The 25,205-nt window shown below is 34.7% G+C and overlaps 1 protein-coding gene across 3 annotated transcripts in view; it reads right to left on the bottom strand.

Moving 5' to 3' along the window:
* LOC149795383 (alpha-1,6-mannosyl-glycoprotein 2-beta-N-acetylglucosaminyltransferase-like) overlaps nucleotides 1-25,205 on the bottom strand; it is a 158,803-nt gene that overhangs the window by 113,571 nt on the left and 20,027 nt on the right. For 2 of the 3 annotated variants that reach the window (XM_089965167.1, XM_089965168.1), the window contains exon 3: nucleotides 8,968-9,009. The exons of the other annotated variant lie outside the window; for it this stretch is intronic. The gene's annotated coding sequence lies outside the window, so the exon portion shown is untranslated. The remainder of the gene's footprint in view (nucleotides 1-8,967; nucleotides 9,010-25,205) is intronic. 3 annotated transcript variants of the gene reach the window in all.

The following is a 25,205-nucleotide window of genomic DNA, read 5'->3' on the forward strand; positions in this document are numbered from 1 at the left end:
CAGGAACATTATGCTACGGCAGAATGGGATCTTTGTTGCCTGCAGTTTGACTCAACTTATAAGTGAGTATATATGGTAATACTGAGTGGTCAGAGATCACATGTACTTGAAAATAGCTAATCTTTCAGTTTGGATACTGAAGGTAGCACTAGTGACTTATGGTAAATGGTTGCTGGGTGAGTACTTTTGTGCCACAGACCCTGTGCCCACTTTTATGAGACTAATGTGTACATGTTTTAGATGTTGGCTATCACAATGGTGCAAACCCAGTAGGAAATATTTTGTACAGCTTTCTGCTTGCCTTGGCATCAAGAATTGCTGAAAACTTCCAAATAAAATATCGTCTGACATGCTTAATTTCAGTCATTATTATTAAGACCTGGATACAAAGTTGCATCATTTTTATTTATCCTTGAAAAAGAATACAAATTTTGCAAACATTTGCAAGGATAACACAAAACAATCTTATTTACACATGTAAATGTAATAAATGAAGGGATATATATACTCTAGGCTTGCATTAGAGTCTGGAAATCTGTTTAACAAACACTCCAGTTAATCCACTCACCAAGCTGAAAACTTGCAGACCAAGATCTGCCATCACTTAGAATGCTGGGAAATTAAGGTCTACAAACAATGTCTCATTGAAAATATAAGCAGAATCTACAGCATAGGTGCCAGGGTTATTACAATAGTTCTCAAATTCAGAGAGGCAAGCAATTACATTAGAATCAACGAGCTTTCAAGACACCTATTTTACCTCTGGTTCCTTACTTTGCATTCTGAATTTCAATAACCTGTATACCCCAAGCATTGTCTCTAATTTCAGGCCACAGATTTTCAAAACTTTCAAGTCAAAACTGAGCATGGACTTGATGTTTGGGAGTCAAATATCCCAATTCAAAGTAATTTATGAAGACTGAACAAAATTACTGCAGCAATAAACTGTAGCAAAAGTATGCTTAAAAAATACCATACAAATTTCAAAGGCTTCAATCTGTGCAAAGGAATAATTTCTGGAAATTATTCTTTCTAAATTGTATACGTTGAGGACATTTTTTAAAATATAAATTCCAAGCATAAGTTTCATGCTTAGAAGTTTTCAAAAATACATTAAGGTATCTGAAGCTAGCATAATCACTTCAACCTGTATATCACCTACAATGTGGAATCTGATAATTTTAGTACATGGGTTTTACAAAAACTGTATCAATTATTTCGTTTCGTTTTGGCGTTTTGCAACAAAGCAGCATAAGTAGTTTACATAGTGCTCATGCAATGATGGTTCGTTGCCAGTTATCTTTCCAATAGGTGCAGCCACAGAAATACCTGGTCCCGATATTTGTTTACCCTCTGAATTTATCATTAGCCTGAACAATCTATTTCTTGATCAGTCCAGTGATAAATAACTGCCAAAACTATAACAATATATGTATCACTGAAAACAAATACTGTCTTATTTCACTTTTCAGTGATCAAAATATATACTACATTAGCACTACAAGAAAATAAAATTACCCTTTGTCTTCTTTTCCAGGTTAATTAAAATAGCATATCTTACTATGTTTGGACTCCTATTCAAAACTTTAGCACCAACCTATTATATATCAAATCTTAATGTCATTAACTTTATTTTCATATCCACTGATTAGTATGGGTTGGTGAAAATCTCCTGATTAGTGTGGCTTGGTGAAAATCTCCTCATTTGTGTCGCTAATTGAAAGTCTCTTGATTGGTGTGACTTAGCAAAAATCTGATTAGTGTGGCTTAATGACAATCTCCTAAACAAAAGCTGCAAATGACATGCTTCAATTTATAATTCAGTACATATAAGAAATAACTTCATAAGTAAATACAAAAGAACAACTTACTGCCTTTTATTTGTATTCACGTATCATAAAACAAGTAAATATATGCACAGTAACTATGCAAATATTTTTTTATTTAAACTTTAAACAAAAGGTTTTAAACATAGCATTTATTTGGTGAACAAATTTGAATTAAATATTCACAGGGAGATAGACAGACTTACCTTTATAATAATTGCCTCAAAGGACAGAGTCAGGCCTCATATAAATAAAGGATTAATACAGCAATGAACAGGGGTGTGTGTGTCGTAATCAGAAAAATTAAAATAATACATTATATGTTCTATTACAATAAAATCAAATGCCATTTTTTAAATCATTACATATTGGTAACTGTCACTGCAAAATGGAAATCACAATAAGAACCAAACAACTTAATTTTTCTCCCTTTGTCCCCCCCAAGTAGTTATCTTGGGTTTTGTCTGAACAAAATAAAAATGAAACATTTCACCTGTAGCAGATCTGACTTTATCATCACACACATGCACACACCTGTGCATATCTCTGTCTCTTTTAAATAGGAAATAAAGTCCTCATAATAAAGATAATAATACTCTGTTTTAAATGAAAATTATTTTCTTCTGGAGAAGAGCAATTAACATAGCAAGCAAACTTCTTTCATTTATACAACTTGTAAAAATAGTTGTCAAGTAAGACATCTCTGAAAAAAAAACATTGTCATATGTCTCCAGCCTGAGAACATTTATAGTTTACTGTAGTGCAGATATAATATTACTTTAATAACGAGAATCTCATATATTTCTAAACTAAACTGCTAAAAATCATTTCAAAGGAAGTCTAGAATTTTTACTAAATTATCCTGCCAACTATCTAAAAATGTTCACAACAAATCACTCAGTGGTCTGTGAATTATAATTTTATGAATATGATCCTGCTGAAAAAATAATTAGAGGAAAAGAATCACAAAGTTAATTTTGTGAAAATGATGCATATTCCATTTTTTATGCAGACATAAGAAAATGTGATTTTCATTTTTGATAAAAACATCACAGATTATACCTAATATCTACTTTCCTATTGATTAACTCACTCTTTCACCAAGTTAACCTCCACAATCCATACGATTGAGACAAGATGAAGATGCTATCAAATTCTGTCTCTTCTTTGTTAAGCAGGCAGTAAACCGGAAGTAATCTTGGACCACTTTGTCCTATGCTGCCACCTATCAATTTAAAGGGAAGAGAACTGGCTAAAATCCCTCATTAGAGTAACGTGCCTTACTCAAGGACAAACCATGATAACTGACCCAGGCTGATCCAATAGTGGAATTCGATCCTACACCCTTTAGATCATGTGTCTAGTACATGCTAACTGATCTACCATGACTCACTCCATCAGTCACCATTTGCAAGTGAGTGCACCTGGCCTATTCTACATACCCAAGGATTTAAAGAGCTGGTTAAAATTAATAGTCCAAAACATTTAAGATAGCATCCAATACTATAACAATAATTAGAATTGTACTAGCAATTTCACAGCATACAAGTAAGGAAAAGGCAATCAGCCAAAAATATTTATTTCATAACATTATGTAGCCATTTTCCAGTCTCATAGTGTTTGTGAGTGTGTGCGTGATTTTGATTTTGAATGTAGCTTTAAAACAATTTCAGTCATATCACTACGATGTCTGCAGTGTGGCAGTTTACAGTGATGTCATCATGCCGCAGACATGTAGCATCATGTCCCATCCAGTCACATTACCCTGGCACCAGGTTGACCAGTCCCAGCACTAACCTCTTAATGCTGAGTGCCAAGCGAGGCAGCTGTTAGTACCATTTTTTAAAGTTTTTGGTATGACTTGGCCAGGGTTAGAACCTATGACCTCATGCATCCGAGGCAGACGCACTAACCACTAGGCCACCAGAGTGGTCCCTGAGTCTCAAAGATAACAGTAAAGTGGAAAGAGAAAATTAAGTTTTTCTTACAATGGAAATAGTTTTCATGTAATACTTTTCAAAACTTCACATCCTGTGATAAGAGCAAATAATAAATTTATTTATAAAGATCTGATAAAAACCAAGATACAAAGACCAAACATTAAATATTAAACTTGGTTTAGGCAGCTTACGTTGTGCAACTGGTGTTAAAGAATGGACAAACTCTTTTGTTTGGCTAAACTTGCCACAAAACTGGTCAACTTTAATTTTAGATTTCTACATAGAAATATTGCTACCAACCAGTTTTTGAAAAAGATTAAGTGATAATGATAAATGCACCCTCTGTAAGGAGGGAGTAGAACAAAGCGAGCCTTTATTCTACGACTGTTCAGTTACTGAACTGGATCTAAACTTATGATCCAAATTTTAAGATTACATGAAAAGATATCTTTATATGAAATCACAACTTTGATGATCTTATTAACTTCCTAATTTTGCTTGTAAAATATATTATCTACAGAGGACACTGTGCATCAAAAATCCCAAATGTCACCTATTATAAAAATTGTGTTTTATCATACAAAAGGTTGGAAAAATACACTGCCAAAGTTAATAATAAAAGTGATGAGTTTAAGAAAAAGTGGACCTTTGATTTAGGTAACAGTAAAATTACTTTCACATCAAACAAACATGCATTGTAAACACCTTGGTGTGTGTGTGTGTGATCCGACAAAAGCGCTAAAGACAAATGCATGCCAACATAAGTACGCAGTCAAAAGCATGCAGCGACAAATGCGAGCAGGATATAAGCACGCAGACATAAGAGCATGTGAACAAATGTTCTTATAACATAATGAATTACATAAATAAAACATAAATTTGCTATAAAAAAATGTTGGTTTATTTACTTAGAATGCTTATTACTCTATACATGGTGGGCGCCCTATACACACTTGTTATGAAATGTTAATAAACCTCTTATTGACTTATTAAAATATTGAAAAAAAGGAGAATATTGTGCAAAACTAGCTTGATTTATGTATAAATCATAAGTAGAAATGTTAGATATTAATGTCATGAGCTATTCCTTGCAAGTAATCTTCTAACAGTACTATTCCATATGTTGGGACCAAAGCCTGGAAACGGCGATTAAGATGAACGTACTTTGATTTAGATGCCTCTGATTGTCTGATGCCCGAACGAAATCTCTCAAATTTCAACTCGTAGTGATCTTGTTCTTTACGAAAGTCTTCAATTAGCTTGAATACTGATGGATGATGATAATCTACCATCTATTGAAATGAACGATGCCAGGCTTCAGCTGAGTTGTTGGTGCGTGGCAGGTTGTCGATTACTCAATCTTTGTATTGTCTTCTCAGTTAACCTTTTTATTGTCCTCTCAACCTTATCTTTGCATACATGTGCACTTTTGTCTTGCGCATATTTGTCAGGTCGTTTATCATTGCACGCAGTCGGTGCACTTTTGTTGGCACACATTTGTCTTACATGCTTCTGTTACGCCGCTGTGTGAGTCAGTCAGTCAGTAACTATGTAAGTAAGTAAGTTAAGAACAGACGTAAAGATCAGGGATGAAAATCATTTTAAAGACATGGCATATACAACTCGTCAAGTGGTGATATACGGGGAACATGTAAAATCCTGACTACTTATGTTCAATAAAAAAATCTTTAATCTGCATAAAACTAATGGCAATATAAGACAAAACAAACAGATCTTTAAACATGAGCAAATCTATTTCTCTTCTAGCATCCCTTGATAACAAGTACTTGATCATGCTGCATATTCACAAATGTACCAATTACATGAACATAAAAAATGCATGAAGATCTACCTGTGTAGCCAATTCATCTACATTTCATCATCATCAAGTACATACACCATATCTGATTTAGTCTTGGCGGAGTATTTTTTAACTCAAAATATTAAACATATACAAGGAAGCAAGAAACATGTATAAAACCATATGTTACCATGGTAACCAGATTGGAAGCAAAATAAATTGCACTTGGGAAAGCTGATACACTTTTTAAAAAATCTAAAACATGATAATGACAACTATATAGATTCATGATTGTAATTTGAGGCTCATTAACTAGTAATATGTCATTTCTGACAACTGAGAGGTATACGTTTATTTAAATTATTTATCACAGTAAACTGCACACTGAAATAAGAATAGTGTAGAATCCAATGTCATATAATGTGCGGCAAATCAAAATTTTAATTCTAACATGAGCCCATTTCTCATCCCATTTCAATGCATCAAGAAAATGAGATATTTATCTTGCACCTACTTACCTCAGTTGGAGGCACATGGCATCTCAGTAAGTTCAGCATTACATAACAGTACACACTCACCCAATAGTTTAGCAAAGTACTTCATGTACTGTAATCAGCGTAGACAAGCCAAATTTGTGCCAGGAGTCTAAAATAGTTTGGATTTTACATAATATTCCTGATACAAATTATAATAAACATGTTCAATTAATAATTAAATGTGCAGATATACTGCATTAACAAAGCATTGCTTTTATTCCATTTTCCTATAAATACAGTGTGATTCTGTGCCCTGCACCCATATGCAGCATGGTCCAATGTTGGATTCCACTGGATGAGGCCACTGAACCATTAAGATGTTATAAAATGGGCATCCATGAATTTGACATAGGCTACCATTTTTATTCACGAACTGGTTGACATGATGATTAGATAATAAATGTTTCCAAAATGTATTCCTAAAATTTTAATTACTGGTACTCTCAAATAGTGGAATGTGGTTTTATTATGGTATGTACAGAGTAAGAATGAATCAAAATTATTTTATAATCCAAAATATAAAAAATAAAAAATATAAAAAATTCACTGATAATAGAACATTGTTGTTCTAAGATAAATAATTTCCCATCGAAAGGTTTCAGATAGTAATAATAATATTAATAATAATAAAAATAATAATAAATAATTTATTTTAAGAGAGTAGCTTGGTTAGTTCTTACAAATTATTCCACTGCATCTCTAAGGCTTAATTAAGTAAAATTGCACATCATGTATATGAAATACACTAACTGAAAAAAATTGGAGTGCATGTATTTCAATATTTACAATGAAAACTGCCTGTCAAAATAACTGTCATATAATTTAATTTTGAACAAATTTAGACTTGCTTCTGGTCTAATGGTTTTGGGGAGTTCAGTCAAAAGATTGGCACCAGAGTATGCAAATAAGTGTTTAAAAGTATTTATTTTTGGAAATGGTATCTTGCAATGATCACTGTAATCAATCTCAATTTAGATCCTTGGTACAGTTTTTCTGACTTAAAATGAAATGTATGCACTAATGCAATGATTGTGAACAAACTTCATACTTTGAAAAATAATATGGACTTCTAGAATGCTAATCTGTTTTCAAATTTCTGCCATTTTCAATTTCTAAAACATTATTCTGGATGGGTATCAAGAGGCAAATTTAGGATAATTCTTGCTACCCTTTTTTTGAAGTTTACTAGTCCTTTCAATATTGCCATCAGCTGCATTTCACCCAATTGTGCAGCCGTAGTTCAAATGAGAAAAAAACGAATGCAGGCAAAGTAATTTTCAATAGCTGAAGGGTAGATAACATTTTATAATCTGTAAAAGATACATTCCTGAGTGAACTTAACAAATGTATTTCATTTACTTACACCAGTCTAGATTCTTGTCAACATGAACTGCCAGAAGTTTTTCTATGTCAACATTATCAGTTTGATTAATGAAGACATACAGTTCACTGATAATCTCTGCCTAGTTCCAAGAAACACTGCCTTGGTTTTTAAGGCACTGGCAAACATGTTATTCAATGGGCACCAATATTCAACTTGATATAATAATATAAAAAAATCTTCTCAATATTGCAAGAGAATCTGACTTGTACAAAGTTGCATCATCAGCTTATATCAGGTTTTGAATGTTGTGCATACAGGGGTAAGTCATTTAAAATCAACATGAATAATAAATAAGGCCCTAATATATATATCTCTGTGGAAGTCTTTTGTTGGTGGACATGTCTCTTTTAAGTTACCAATAACAACTTCTTGGCTTCGGTCAAATAAGTATCATTTGAACCATGAAAGTGATAAGTGAGAACACTTGTAATTTCCAAGCTTCCATGTTAGTATATTATGGTCAACTAAATGAAAAGCATTCTTAAAATCAAGGTGTATAGTTTTCCAACCAATTCTCCATTGTCCATAGCAGGCAATCATTCATCAATCAACACTGAAATATACATGTATTTGTCACACTTGTTATATACAAATATTACAATGTCATCACAATTATTTCTTTGGAATACTCTCAAGTATTTTTCTTGTGATTAAGAACTGTGCAACCATGTGGTTTTGTTAACCATTCATGTTGGAGTTTATCTTAAGATTTTGCCTGTCAGTCAGGGTCTATTCTAGGTCATGAAATTGCTGACTATCACTAACTTCCCAAAAACTACTGAAAAATCAACTGAATGTACACTGAAGATTATATTTTCAAGACTCACCTTTGATTCTAACATACTCTTTGTTCCCAAATGGAATCAATTCTCAACTTCATTTTCAGTTCTAGAATAGACCCAAGACAATGAGTCAATTCAGTGATGCTGGTCCATGATCTGTGTGAGGGTCTGCAATCTACTATGCTACCTACATTATCATTCTTAGGCAAATGTCATGATGATCTTACAGACTTCATACCACACAAAAAAAAAAAAAAATCCCCAGTGGTCCGAATCCGATTTTGTGTCACGATTTTAGACTTTTTGGCCTCAGATCTAAGGCAGACTGGTCTGAACTGCACACAGAGAGGTGAACCTTTGCAAAAAGTAGGATAAGGTGGGTATTTGGAATAAAGACTGGTCTCAATACAAAAACGATGTGCCCGTTAAGCGAAATAAAAAAATAAAAGAGAACTCCAACTTTTACCCCTTTTGCTCATGTGCGAGCAAGATAACCAATGGAAAATGATGTTTCTAACACAACTAGGCATTAGGCTAATGGAAAATCTGTTGAAAGTCGATGTATTTGGATGTATTCAGAAACTGCCCCCAAAATGTGTTTTTTACTACTCGCATTTCAGGCAAAAAGGACAAAACCCTCCGGGGGTTAATGAGTTAAATGGTGGTATGCTACAGTACACAGAGAGTGAGTCACTTACAGTTTTTGTGCATCAGCCAGGCGCAGCAGGATTTTCCTAGAGCTAAAAAGTTAAAAAAAAGGCAATTATTTCAGTAGGTAAATATGTTTCCAGTGTTGCAATTTTGAATGATTCTTGAGTGTGCCAGCATGAGAAGATTATGAAGAAGATAAAAAAGAAAATAAGTGTCCTTCACTGAAAAACAAACTTAGCTATTGAAATACATATCTCAAATCCCTTCAAGCCATAGCTCAGTTCTAACAACTTAATTTGGCTTGTTTACAGTGACTGCACTTTGCTATCTAGTACTACAGTATACAGTCTTGTTCCACTCCTGTGATATATTTGGCTTGTTTACACTTTATGCACAATGATGATCTGGTATTACAGTATACAGTGTCTTGTTCCACTCCGGTGATGAGTTTGTCTTGCTTACATGTTTTGTACTCTGCTGATCTAGTACTACAATAAGCAAGTGTCTTGTTCAACTAATGGCTGCATACTCCTATAAGTTTGGCTTGATTGCTAGTACACTGTTTGTGTTCTGCTGATCTAGTACTACAATAAGCAAGCGTCTTGTTCAACTAATGGCTGCATACTCCTATAAGTTTGGCTTGATTGCTAGTACACTGTTTGTGTTCTGCTGATCTAGTACTACAATAAGCAAGTGTCTTGTTCAACTAATGGCTGCATACTCCTATAAGTTTGGCTTGATTGCTAGTACACTGTTTGTGTTCTGCTGATCTAGTACTACAATAAGCAAGTGTCTTGTTCAACTAATGGCTGCATACTCCTATAAGTTTGGCTTGATTGCTAGTACACTGTTTGTGTTCTGCTGATCTAGTAGTACAGCACATGAGCATTCATTGCACCTCCTATCACTCAATGAAATCTTCCATTTACTCAAAACTATGATATAAAAAAGCCAGAACTGAAATCTTCCGTTCTTTTTTCACACCTTGCTTCCAGTGTAGTATGTTTACAATGAAGAGTTCCTGTGATCATGTGACTGACGTGGCTTATCTAAGCATGACACATTAATTACAATTTCGATACGTAATAACCTAGAGACAATGATTAGATTAGATTATGAAGTCATGTAATTAAAAAAGGATTAAAGATGTTAATGGATTATGGATTATTAAAAAGCTTAAACAGTATAACACAATTAACATTACTTGGATTATTTCAAGAGGTTAGGTTTAGCTTCAGTGTTTAAAGCTGGATGAGATGGATTATATAATGTGTGATCAGAAACGATTCAAACAAAATTAAAAGATGCAGTATTAATGGAATATGGCTAGTCAGCACTAAAGAGCCCAGGTGGCATAAAAACAGGTTGGTTGTTGTTGTTGTTGTTGTGGGGTTTAACGCTATTTTTCAGCACACAATAGGCTATACATGGCGGCCAGTATTAATGGTGGAGGAAGAACCCGGGAAAACCCCAGGAAGAACCACCAACCCACGAGAAGCTACTGGCAAGCTTTCTCACATACCCACAAAGGCTGAATACGAGACTCAAACCGGCACAGACAGAGGTGAGATGGACGTGATCCGTAATGGAGAGTGCTTTAGACCACTCGGCCACTCGGGGCCCCAAAACAGGTTGGTGTGGCTTCTGTATTTAATGTTTATCCCAATGCCAAAATATTCAAATATGAACACAAAAAATCCAATGAATGAAAACAAGAATTTCAGTGGTTGGAATCAAGTCAAAGGGAAAGGAATATGCACTTAGCCCTTCCTGTAAAGTCAATTTCAAGATAAATTTCCCAAATCTAACCTGGATATTACCAATCATGTACAGTTATGGCACACACTAAAAAACCTCATCTATCCACAGGAAGGAAATAATTCAAACCTCTTGATGGACTTAGTACAGGATGTTTTATATTCTCACAAAAATATATTATCACCTAAGCATTAAGATGAACAATGATGAAGACTGCCACAAATATAATCCAGGCAACGATATACATGTACTGAGAAGTCTAAACAAAAGTGTGCACATCTTCGTACAAGGGCTGTATGGAAAGCAACAAGTTACTGTGAAGGACTGATGTGATGATAATGTTGTGCATACTTAAATGTAGAAAATGAAAATTTATTTAATATTTGTCATTTTTATAAATTTGCATGCTAAAATTTGGGTCGATGAAAAACTTTCTGATTTCAGTCACAACTCCAGACCAAAGTTTGCAAATGTGACTTAAGCTTAACTCTGTTCTGTCAAGTGTCTTCTTAAATATAAGGTTTTTAGGGTACAAATTTAATGATTGCTACCTTTTTATTAAGCAGTTTTTGACAAGAAGCTGATTAAAGGTACATGTATCTGTAATTTAGAAACAGAAGCCATATTTAATCATGAGTCAATATAATTTCTACAAAACTGAAAAGTCTTCATGGAAGAATGCTTTCTGTCACATCTTGTGAAAAAGTCATAGCATTAGAAAAAATACCTTCTATACAATTTGGTCAAAATCTTTACATTTTTCTTAAAATTTCCTTGTTTTTAGTAATGGTGGCCATATTGGATGATGAATTGGCATCAACTAAACAACAAGAGTCCCTTGAAGGGACTGACACTTTACTGGATGTAAAGAATTTCCAGAAATTCAAGATTAGACCACTTCTTTTCAACTGGCAAGTGTTGAAACCATTTTCATTTAGACAAAACATAACATCAGAAGTCTTTTGAGGAAAACCATGTGTCATAATCATCATCTGTCCAAGAAGGAGCAGTGACAAGATTTTTAAGACAATCATGGCAGCCATATTAGTTACATGTCTGGCACCATTTTAATTTAGGAACAACTATATATCATAAGATGGCTACTATTGAAAATGCCATGTTGATATACCATCCATTTGGACAAGAGTAGAGATAAAAAGATTTTTAGAATGTGACTCTGCATTCAGGAGTAGCAATAACAAGATTTCAAGATGGCTGCTGTGGCAGTCATATTGGACATCAGATCAACAACATTTTCTCTAAAGACAAACTGGAAATTATAAGTCTTCTTGTGAAACCCACACTTTATATGACTTTTAGATCATAATGGAGCTTTGATATCAAGATTTTTAAGATGGCTGCCATGGTGGCCATATTGGTTTGCACCATTTTAGACATCATAAGCTGATTTTCAGTGAAAACGTAATACTGAGATGACCATCCATTCAGGAGAAGCAGCAGTAACAAGAGTTTCAAGATTGCCCCTGTGGCAGCCAGACTGGATGTTACAGCTTCCCCATTTTCATTTCGGACTAACAAGACAAATAAGTCTTTAGGAGAAAACTCCTAATGTTGAGATGACAATCCAATCAGAAGTAATAGCAATAACAAGATTTTCAAGATGATTGTCATATTGAACATCTGATCTGTACTATTTTTATTTATAACCAACTTGACACCATAATAAGTCTTTAGTGTAAACCCCATGTTGATATGACTATTCATTCAGGAAGTGTAGCAATAACAAGATTTTCAAGATGGCTGTCATATTGGACAAGGGATCTGTACTATTTATAACTAACCTGACACCGTAAGAAGTTTTTTTTAGTGCAAATCCCATGTTGATATAACTATTCATTTAGGAAGTTTAGAAATAACAAGATTTTCAAGATGGTCATTATCGTGACCATAGTGGATATCCAAGCAACACCTTTCAGCACCAATCAGACCATGAGATGAAAGTGTATGTAAATATTCAGGGCAATCCTCCAAATAGTTTAGGAGGACTAAAAATAACAAGCTTGTTGCTAATGGATGTACAAAAGAAAACAGATGAGAGATGGATGGACGACAGCCAAGAGACCAGTCCATAAGCTCTTCCAGTCTATGACTAGTAGAGCTAGAAGTCTGAAAGGCCTCAATGCCTGAATGCTCTATGTACAATCATACACAAGTTTGTTAAGTGGTTCTTGAGATGTTACAAAACAATAATTTTTTAACAGAAGACACATCATGCACGATTGTCATGCAGGTACATTGTTCTAAACTCTCAAACAACAAAAACAATTGTGAGACTGTTGATATGACTGGTTACTAAATTAATTATTATCATGTAACATGCATCTTGTAAATGGCACTTCTACAAAAAAAATCTACTTCAAGGGATTCAGTTCATCAATACGGGTGTCCCTCTCTTTAAGTTACATCAGTATTGCACAGTCCCTCATATAACATGGGCATGGTCATCTATTAAATTGTTGGCATGAATTCAGTATAGTAGATTCCGGTTAATTAGGACATCTTTTAATCGGGGCAGCCATTTATTTGGGACAAATCTTAAAGCACAAAATACATGTATACCTTTCTAACTCCTTCACTTAATTTGGGGTGGGGGCAAGTGGCCAAGTAGTCTAAAGTGCTCACCACTACAGATCACTGCCAGCTCACCTATGTCTGGGTAGGTTCGAGTCTTAGGCTCAGCCAATGTGGGTACATGAGAAAGCCGGCCAGTAGCTTCTCATGGGTCTGTTGTTCTTCCCAGGGTTTTCCAGGGTTCTAAGATCCTTCAACAGTTATACTGGCTGCCATGTATAGCCTATCTTGTGCTGAAAAATGGCATTAAACCCTACAAAAACAACAAAAACATAATTGAGGCAACCGCTTAATTGGGCCAAAGTGTTCTAGTCCTGATGTGTTCTAATTAACAGGAATCCAATGTATAAGCAGAATTTCACCTATAACATGGTACACCTTCATGGCTCTACATATCTTGTAATAGGCATGGACCACTATCCATCTCCTATACATCATCCAACCACGAAAATGGTTACACAATGTCTTAAACGTCCATGCTAGCTGCCCTGGTGCCTGCCACCTTTCAAAATATATAAAGAAGTCAAAGGTGACAATGCCATGTTTTGAGACAAATATCACAGCCTACCCACTTTTTGGCCATTGAAAGCTTTCATACAGGAGTAGAACAGCAACTTGTCTTTTTATCTGTTATAAGATTACGATGAAAAAGTTTCAATACAGTATTCTTCTTACTTTCTGATTGAATTTTGTGTCAATCATGAGCATAATTTTTACAAGTGGACATCATAGCAAGTCTTTTAGTAAAAACCCCTTGTTGATATGACCATCCATTTCAGGTGTAGTAACGATATAATAAATCTCAAGATGACTACCTGGAAACCATACTGGACATCAGATCAGCACCATTTTCATTCAAGACCAAGTAGACATCATATGAATTCTTTTAGTATAAACATTCTACTGATATTATCACCCATTCAGGAGGAGTTGTGATAGCAAGATTTTCAAGATGGCTGCCATGACAGCCATACTGGATGTCAGATTGGCACCATTTTCATTTAGGACCAAATTAACATCATAAGAAGTCTTTTAAGTGAAAACCTCATGCTGATATGCCTGTCCATTCAGGAGAAGTAGCAATAACAAGATTTTCATGATGGCAGATGTGGTGGCCATAGTGGACGTGTAAGTACCACCATGTTCATCTGGGACCAACTAGACCATGGGCTGAATGTTTCGGTGAAGTTCGCTGGCAATCCTCCAAGTAGTATAGGATGAGTAGCAATAACAGACTTGTGCTAAAAGACGGACAATGGACAACAGACTTTCTCATAAGCTCTTCGTGTCTATGACCAGTTGAGCTAATAAAAACAAAAAACATTAACTTCAATCAGTATTTTGATATTATATTATTTAGCTCAAGGGATTAATAAAAAGGTCTGCTCTCAGTGGCTGTTCTAAACATTCTACATTTTGACTTTCTATATTCAATTTTCTCTACTATTTTCAGCCATATTCTTGTTGGGGTGTAAAGTCACTTATACCAATAATGTATGCCCTCCTGGGACCTTGGCCATTGAACCATGACTGTAGTCTTGCTGTTGTTGTTGTTGTTGTTGGGTTTAACGCCATTTTTCAGCATGCAATTGGCTATACATGGCGGCCAGTATTAATGGTGGAGGAAGAACCCGGGAAAATCCGGGAAAGAACCACCGACCCACGAGAAACTACTGGCAAGCTTTCTCACATACCCACATTAGCCGAATCCGAGACTCGAACCCACGCTGACAGCGGTGTGATGGCAGTGATCCGTAATGGAGAACGCTTTAGACCACTCGGCCACTCGGGGGCCCCTGTAGTCTTGCATTCAGGACACTATCATACACAAAGAAAGTATCTTTTCCCCAATTGTAAATAGAGACATTTGATGACAACAAGAAAATGTGTCTGTCAATACAACAGAGATGCCCCTACCAATATGATACAATTAAAGGGCCTTAAAAAAGATAACAGGGCCATAACTCTTGAAAGTTTAACCAGAAAATTGAGCAAAATCAAACTTGACATAGGTCTTTTAAAATAAAGCCTCACCAAATTTTGGTTTCTGTCTATTAAGTTCATCAAAAATTATTCTGCAGAAAGAGAATTCTGAAGCAAATGAAGGACAAGTATTGTTAGACCTCAAATAAATTTGGTTTCAGGACAGAAAAAACTCAGATGCAATTAATATGCAAAGACCATACATCCATTTAATTTAGTTGGAAAATAGTCGATCAAATCAAACCTGACCTAGCAACCCTATGACTAAGGATGTTCCGCCACTCAAACTGAGCAGGCTGTTTCAGGTTTGGTTATCATCACCTTGGCAAATTGATTACATGGATTCTGCTAATCTACACATTTTTCTCTATCAATCTTGTAACCAGATAACAAAATTGGGCTTTTTAAAAATGTTCAGGTATTCAAAATCAAGAGAACCAGAGAATTAATAATGAAAATAGTGTTATCATTCTCATTCACAATCCTCTCCCATAGGTAATCATTATAAAATGTATTATCAATGGTTATCCAGTTATTGATTTGATTGCCTAATAACCGTAGGTTCATGAAAAGTTTTCAGATATTACTAATGAACTGGTGCTCAAAAGTGTATGGAAATTTTTTACTGATATCTGAAAGTATAAACTTTCTATGGGGACGTGGTGGAGAGGAGAAGGGTTCAGAAAGACAATTTTATCTTCTTATCTCAGAGAAAACTTAAAGGTATCAAAAACTTGCATATTGATCAGTAACAATAACAGATCATTTCTTGAAATTCGAAAGTATATAAAGGTACAAACTTTTTGAGACAAATCATTTATAAAATTCAACAATTTGTATTTTCAAGACACATACACTGTATTAAAATTAAAAAAACAAGACCTTTCTATATTCAATCCAATTAATTATACTATCAAAATATATATATATATGAATTTTTATCATATATCTATGAGCACCAGCTAATTAGTAATGTCTGTAAGCCTCTCTCTGGCACCAGGACTGTCAAAGACACACACACACACTCTCCCCTCCCCCCCCATTCGCACACACACATACACACACAAACAAACCCCAAACAACAGAGCCTTAAAGCCATTAAAATGTGCTGATCTTCTATCCTCATGTGTGGCTGTATCTGGTTACAATACCATGAGGAAAGTGTTTTTGATTAGCATGCAATATATTTGACAAGGTGATGCTGACAGAACATGGTGCAGTTTGATAGGACTGAACTACCATTGTCCTATGGTCTTCCTAATGTAAAGCCTCATACCAAATCTGGGTTTGGTCTATTATTTGAGACTGAATTCTGATGCAAGTGGAGTTTTAAAGTTTTTTTGTTTGAAAATAATGTCAAACTTTATCCATGTCTTTTTAATGTATAGCATAATGCCAAGTGCATTTGAAATCAAGAGTCCTTCAAAATAAACTGAGCAAAATTAAATTTTGATGCAAATTTTTCTGGTCTTCATCATCAAGTATGTTGTTATCAGTGGTAGTGTTTACATCGAATATCCTTTCTCTTTGAGATGAATTTAATTTGCTGCCCAACGAAATACCTTTGTACCTTCCTAATTTGTATGACGATAAAGATCTCGAAGCCCATTTGAATCCATTGAAAATTTCAATATGAACACATTTAAATTTGTACATGTGCAACAATGCATCCTTTGTTCAAATTTTGTGCATGCAAACTGAATAAGTTACATTACATATAGACATGAATTTAAACAATTCATCACAACTAAACACAATACTTGTAGAGTAGATCATCCTTCACAGAATATACCTGTACTTGACAGTATGAATCAACAAATTCCATGTACTGAACACCTGCTGTCCATCATTATTTCTATTTCCAAGAATTTCTAACCAACTGCAAGCTGGGCTATGAGTGATTTCTCAGTCACATATAATGTGCTAAGCTTGTCCAACTTAAAGGTACCTTACAAGCTTGTGTATAAGATGGATCTGACAGTAAACTGCATCTGTTGACCCACTGCATAGTGCACCAGCAGATCCAGGTTTCTGCAGTTTCTTAGAAGTAATCAATAGAACAAATCACAGAGCCCTGACCAGCCAGCGCATTATGTGACAGCAGATCAGGGTTTATGTTGCTTGTACCAGGACTCATTTATACAAAATATTTTTGCTTATAAGGTGCGCTAAACTGCAAACTGCACATACCCAGCTCTGCCATCACATAGTACACTGGTAGATCTGGTTCTGTGCTGTTTGTTTGGAATAATCTGTAAAACAAATAACACACACCCTAATCTGCAGGTGCATTAGACTTATAAACACATACACAGAGTACATGAGTAGTTACATCATGACTCACAAATGGTTTGGCACCTGTTTTTTCACCATGGAAACCATTTAAATTCTGTATTCATCATTATTCATCCAACCATAAATCAACTAAAACATTCTGAAAAGGAAAACTTGATTTTTCAGAAAATGCTACGTTAACATGTGGACATGCTCATCTGAACTATGGCATTTATCTGTCAACAATCTTCCACAATTTCATTCCAACAGATTCATATTAAAGTACCTATATTTTTTTAATTCTTTCTGATGCCAACAAATAGTTGGAAATGTGAGAATAGCAGAATTCTCTATCAATTTGTAAATTAAGACCAGCATTAATCTGCATGCATCATCCATTTTAACTACATCAATTCCAAAATATAACACCTGGATATTTTACATGTAGAATCAGAAAAGGCTTCAGGTTCCCAGAATCAAACTCTACCAAGGGCTTCAGTGCTTTTCTGCTGCACGTATTGATTATTCATCAAAAGCATTGCTTGCAGAACAAAAATGGTTTACTATATATATTTCACTAGGCAGTTCTTCTTGTATACAAATCTCTACATAGGTCTGCACCAAGGAACCTATTCAACACTTTTTCAGATAAAACTGACATCACATGGAACCTTTCCTCAACATAAACCAAGAATTAACAAGTGATGAAAATCTTCCAGTACTTTGGCACAGTTCTCTGTAATCTTCCGCTGCACGTAAAATCTGCAGAAAATATAACAATACGGTACTCCTTCATTATAATGCAGTCCTTATAACACAGTCCATGGGAGCCTTACATCATAGCGCCTTTTAGTGAGACTACCTTATAATGAGGTGTACATACAATTCCAACATTGACTTAATGAATGGGATCCATGACCATACTGGTCTTATAACTGAAGAAGTTATAATGAAGGGCCTTACAGTGAGGGAGAAACTTATCATAGGCATGAATGTTTTACAAATAGATAATGACATAACCGAACATTTATAAGACTAAAGACAATATTAAACAAATAATTAAGTAATTACCATTAACTTGTTATATGATGTACACTGTTCCTATTTATTTTTAAGGTTAATGTACCCCTTTTATGACTTCAAATAAGCACGGCATAACAATATTTAGTGATTAATTCTAACTGATAGGATTACCTAGATCATATTATGATGATTACAAATAGGTACAAATACTGAACCAACTGCATGACAAGAGATGTTTTTTTAGTTTTCTTTCATCCGGTACCATCATTGAGCAATTCAATGGTTTAATATTGCTCCTGGGGACTATAGCAGTACCATTATATAACAGAGGAAAGCTGTATCATGATAGGCAAGTAAAGTGCCTTGCCCAAGGTCACACTATGGTAGTCTATCTGTGTTGATCCAGTTGTGAGAACTGAACTTTGACTTTTGACATACCATATAGAATTGCTTATAAGACGAGTCCAACTGCAAAATGCACAAGCCCAGGTCTGCCACTGCATTATGTGCACAGTCTCAGTCTGTGATTAAGAGCTAAAAATGTGTTCAGGAAATACCAATGCCCCACCACAGTGCCTGAAATGACCTATACACAGAATATTAAGGTGTGATGGACTGACATATGGGCAAATGTCAGAATCTGGCACAACCAATGTATTAAACTGACCTACTGACTATACAAATTTATGAATCCAAATGTAAACTGCACAGATTCTGATCTGTAATCTCATCATATGCTGACATATCTGGGTCCATGCCATTTGTTAGAAGTAATCAGCAGAACAAGCAAAACAGACCCTCATCTGCTGGCAGATAATGAAACAGCAAATAAGGGTCAATGTTGTTTGCAGCTGGACTTCAACTTATAAGTATATAAGGTACTAGCTAAACATGTCATTCTAGATCTGAATGATTGTTACTCTGTACTTGCCAAGTTTGTCATTACACTTTTTGCAATAAATCTCAACAGATTGGATACACTGTACAGCAAGACTGTTACGTCTTTTCACTGTGAGAATAATTAAAATCGCAAGACAAGTGATTAAACTGCTATAAAAATATGTAAAAGTGAAACATACAAATGAGCCCCAAACCCCAAAACTGATCAAAAGCAGTCACTGCAATATTATTGGTAAGTATATTTTTCAGCATAAATAAATCTGATTGTCACTTAATATAAATACCAATGTAGCTTTCCACAGAAAAATTGCAAGGTAGTTCCTGTCCATCATTTTTTTCATGGTAAAATTTAATAATATTGTCTTACAATTTCTAAGACAAGTGTATTTTCTATACATGCTTAAGCAACCCAAGAACCTTATACTTTATGCACTTTAACACTATGTACAAACACTGGGTGAATAGTAACAACTGGGGGTGGGCATTAAATTACTCCTTCTATGGTTATGTTGCAAGCAGATGAGATACAAATGGCATGAGATCTGTCATAATAATATGATTTTCCTATGATCTTCCAAAGTTTTCTAATTCCCATAAATTGTCCATGACCTAGAACTTTTTAAAAAAATCATACTTATCGTATATGGCTTTGCATACTTAAGAAAGGAATGCAAAAGCAAAACCAGATAAACCCATCAATATCATAAATCACCACATGGCATATCCTGACAGAGAAATATATCCCTAATCAATTTTCAGAATGCCACATAGCATATGAATTATCCAGGAGACACAAAAATCCAATACATCAGCAGTCTTTATAAATATAAATATAATCTCTCTTACCATAATAAACAATCACTGCGTGTGGCACATGATGAGCACGTCTTGACCTTATTAATGATAATAATCACATTTAACCATGCTCTAGTCTTGACTATCATTTGGACATTTCAGGCAAGGCATATAAACGTGCATAGGTCAAAGAGACTGTTTCTCTACTGGCCAAAATGAATTCCAGGAAGATAAGACCACTTCTTTGTTTGTAAACTGCTGAGTGTTGAAACAATCTCTAATATTCTTGTGCAATAACAATATTTTCAAATTCTCCAAGGTAGAAAAAGAACAATTTTTAACATGACCCTCATGCCATACATACTGGAAGTCAGATCAGCGCCATTTCATTTAGAACAAACCTGATTGCATAAAAACTATTTTAGCCAAAACTCCATATTCGTATGAACATCATCTGTTCAGACGATGTAGTGGTTAAGATTCTGAAGATGACCAATTTGGTGGCCATTTTTTATGTCCAAGTGGTACCATATTCATTTATTTATTTTGGGATGAATGCAGGTGTAACATTTCATGGAGATCCTCACTGAAGATGCTGACAATCAACGATAAGAAACTTTGTAATGGGCAGAAAAGACATCCCATAAGCTTTCCCAACCTATAATAGAGTTAATAATGCATGCCTTCAGTACTGTTGTGCAATCAAACTATTCCCTAAGGTTACAATACAGTGTTAGGAAGCATACTAGGAAAATGGCTCCACATTCATATTATTTGCAACCTTGACCTTAAAGATAGCTAAATGTGTAATAGGTAAAACACATAGTGTATACATGTACAAGACTAAAGTTTCATTTATCTAAATAGTTTATCTTTACAAAATGGAAATTATGTGTCAGTTACTTTGGTTTAGTTTAAATATTTTTACTGGCACAAATTTTAATATCCCTGGCAAATGCATTGAAAAGAACTTGCTCAACTTATTGAACTTGTTCCCCTCCATTGAAAAATTATATATGCAGTTTGCAGGAATGAGACAATGATTACATAAAGTTAAATTAAACTATTTATGAGAGAAAGAGAGGGAACTTGATTAAATGTATAATTAGCAACACAGATAAAGTGATATCTCAATAAGTGCAAAATGAACTCTCTGCAAAATGAACTCTACAGGATTATAAATTTGTAAATATGTTAATTTTCAATTACAAATATTCACATTTCCTTTTTTAATATTTTTGTTTGTTTTGTAGTATATACTGCTTGCAAGTTGAGACCAACAGCAAACTGCACTGATATAGATCTGCCATCGCATAATATCCCATCAGATCTGAGTCTCTACAGTTTGTTAGGAACGATTAACTGAGCAAACAACACAGACCCTGATCTGCCAGCACATTATGCCACAGAAGATTAGGGTCTATCTTGTTTGCAGTTGGACTTGACCTAAAAGTTGAGTATATATGGCAAGTCATTTCCAATCAAGAGATTATTTAGTAAGTAATGATATATCTGAATAAATGTGGGCCAAATGTTGACCTCTTTCATTAGTTATCATACAATCTGAACTCAAAAAGTGATCTCATATTTAAATTATACAATATATACCCTCAAAAAGTTGATCTCACATGTTACTTATCGAGCAATCTACACTCAAAGCAGTTGATCTCATGCTATTTATTATAAAATCTGCACTCAAAACAGCTGATCTGTGTATTATTCATTATGCAATCTGCACTTTAAAAACTTGATCTCCTGTGTCATTTATCATACAATTTGCACCACAAAAAAAAGATCTCATTTAATATCATATAATCTGCACTCAAAATATTGATCTCTCACATTATTTAATATCTGTTCTAAAAAAAAACTGATCTCATGATATCTTCCAATCTGTACTCAAATGGTCAATCTCATTATTTATCATACACTTTACATTCAAAAAATGCTGCACCTTGGCGGCAATGAAGGGAGGTCATCTGACATACCCATTTTTCTATAAAGATCAAGACACAGAAATCTGTTAAATTTAGGGTGACACAATCAGTGTGTGGCGGGGAAGATATCACCAGAGATAGTTCTAGGTACAACATGGCAAAAAGAAAATGTTAATCATTCTCAGTAAGAAATTTATACAAATGGAGAGGATTATCTGCAAAAAGTTTTGCTATAAAAATAAAAATAACTGAATCAGCTAAATCTGTCTTTATTAGACTAATAAAAGAGAAATTCAGCTGTTATTGCAGGCTAAACAGCCAGGAGCTGAAATAATAAGTTATACATTTATCGTTACACAAGTACCATTTTTAAAGGTTCAACTTGATAGACAGTTCTGTGTAGTTGATAATTATGTCTTGATCAAAGAATGATAGATGACAAGATGCAATTTTTAAAAATATGTACGACATCAAAACTGAAGGAGGCAGCTCTGGTTTCTTAGGCTGCTAGTTACAATATCTCGTGGATTATGGTGGATGCAAGACACAAGGTTTGGTGTGACAAAATTCAAGGACTTTTCAAGGACTTTATCCAATTTTTTTCACGGACCCCCGATCCCCGGTGAGCTTTAGGTATATTTATCCATGGCCATTTAAAGGATAAGTGAGAATGATGTAATTTCCTGACAAGGGGCTTCCTAATATTTGTGCAATAGACTTGAGACTTTATAATAGAGAATCAAAAAACAAATCTTAGAAGAATAACAACACTTTATTTCTAAGAAAAACAAATGAATTCAGATTTTTATATGAAGAACAAAAAAAAACTACAGATTACATAGCAAATAAGGTACACTAGGTTCAACAGTTCTTTAAATTCTTAACTCCAACTACACAGCAAGTACAACTCCTGGAGATCAGAGTCTGTTTGTATGACAATCACAAATCACCATATGAAGAACAAAATACAATGAAAGGATAAAAAGTAGACAAAGTAGAATAGTCAAAATCTTTTCTTTAAATTCTACACTCAAATATATTTTTCACACATGACTGCACACAACAACCAATGACTTTTTAAGTACTAAGTCATGTGACCAGTAATTTCTTTTTTGATAGTTTCCATTTCTGACTACATGTGCAGTTTCTCTTTTTTCAATGCATTTGCTTGTGCAACAAAAGAGACTTATTCTGGTAGCTTCTGCCTTTTCATATAATTTGTCTGATGTTTTCTCGAGATGCTGGATGCATACATTCAGAAGTGTTCAAATGTTTGCTGGAAGTCTATTATTGACTTTTTCAGCATCACGACAACTTGGGCATAAATTACGACCATATACCTGTTAACGGACATGCTGCTTTCTACACAATTTACTTACATCTGCTTGTAAATGTATCTGTAAAATTTTGATGCGTGATCACATAACAGAAGATTTAAAAAATTAGATATGGTGACAAGTTGCATACCTTTGCAGTGGATGATTTTAAGATGCCGATGAATGCATCAAAGGTATTCCAGATATCAATATTGTCTACCGTGAACAACTTCAGGTATGCAAATTGCTATATACGAGGTCAGCCGATATGCTTTTGTCAAGTGTGTCGGAGAGAGAAGGTGGGCTTCAGCAGTCTCCATAAACTCTGATCACTGCCGAATATTCAGGAGGCTGCATTCACAACCAAGGATAAACATGTGTACATGGCACTGAGAAAATGGAAATTTATCTGAGTATTTTTTGTGAGAGCTTACCCATTTCACTTGGAGTAAAATGCCTCTGAAGTGTGTTCAATCCCATTTGGTGTCAAGAACAAGAATACAAGAATTCAGAGTAGGCAGCTAAAAGAAAACAGACCCTTGAAGCTCTGGAGTAGTTGAAGAAAAAGAAGCGAAAGATTGAGGACAGCATCCTGCATGCATGCCAACCAATACGCTTTTGGCGGAATCATTATGCTTTTTTTTCCCACTAAATTACTCCTTATGTGAAAATGTATTTGGATTATTCATTTTCTGTATATCACCCTCCCAAAAAATGAATCATTTCTTTTCTCATTTTCACTAACATCCCATTAATAATTCAGACTGTATTCTAGAAAACAAGGCTTCTACGTAAATATGACATAAGAGTATGTTTGTCCATAGACTTGCATGCACTTTCCTAACAGTATTATATTCTATTTATAGCAGCTGCCCTATTGGCAAGAAACAGGCTTAAATATTTTTAAGAATGCTTTCATGAATTTACATATTGATGTTTTAAGTTTCAAAGCACAAGTTGCTATGTTTAAAATATAGCAACTTTTGCTTGAAAACTTATTTTCATCATGTAATGTTGACAAATAATAACTTGCAGAAATCTGGCATTGAAATCTGGCGTTGATAACAAATGCTAACTTGCAGTGGAAATAAAAGCTGATTTTAGGCACTTCAGCACTGCAATAATATAATTTCCTCACAATGACATTGCCCTTACAGTTGGGGGGGGGGGAATGGGGAACCATACTATGACATCATGAACATCATATGGGAGGCACAGGTAACAGGGTTAGATTTTTATATGGGAAGCAAATGGTAATTTGTAAACAACATCTTAATATAGCTAACATGACTGTAAGATGCAAATAAGTTTCTGATATAGCTTTTGATTCAGCATAGTCTAAAGACTAGAGTAAGTACTATAAGCTAACATGACTGATAGATGTAAATAAGTTTCTGATATAGCTTTTGATTCAGCATAGTCTAAAGACAAGAGTAAGTACTATATTATGAAGGGGTCCCGAGTGGCCGAGTAGTCTAAAGCGCTCACTGTTACGGATCACTGCCATCTCACCTCTGTCTGCATGAGTTCGAGTCTCAGTCTCGGCTAACATTGGTACGTGAGAAAGCCTGCCAGTAGCTTATCGTGGGTCGGTGTCTTCTTCCCAGGGTTTTCCAGGGTTCTTCCTCCACCAATTATACTGGCCGCCATGTATAGCCTATCTTGTGCTGAAAAATGGCGTTAAACCCTACAACAACAACAACAACT

The sequence above is a fragment of the Sinohyriopsis cumingii genome, chromosome 7, assembly GCF_028554795.1.
Source record: "Sinohyriopsis cumingii isolate HCF-2022 chromosome 7, ASM2855479v2, whole genome shotgun sequence".
NCBI lineage: Eukaryota > Metazoa > Mollusca > Bivalvia > Unionida > Unionidae > Sinohyriopsis > Sinohyriopsis cumingii.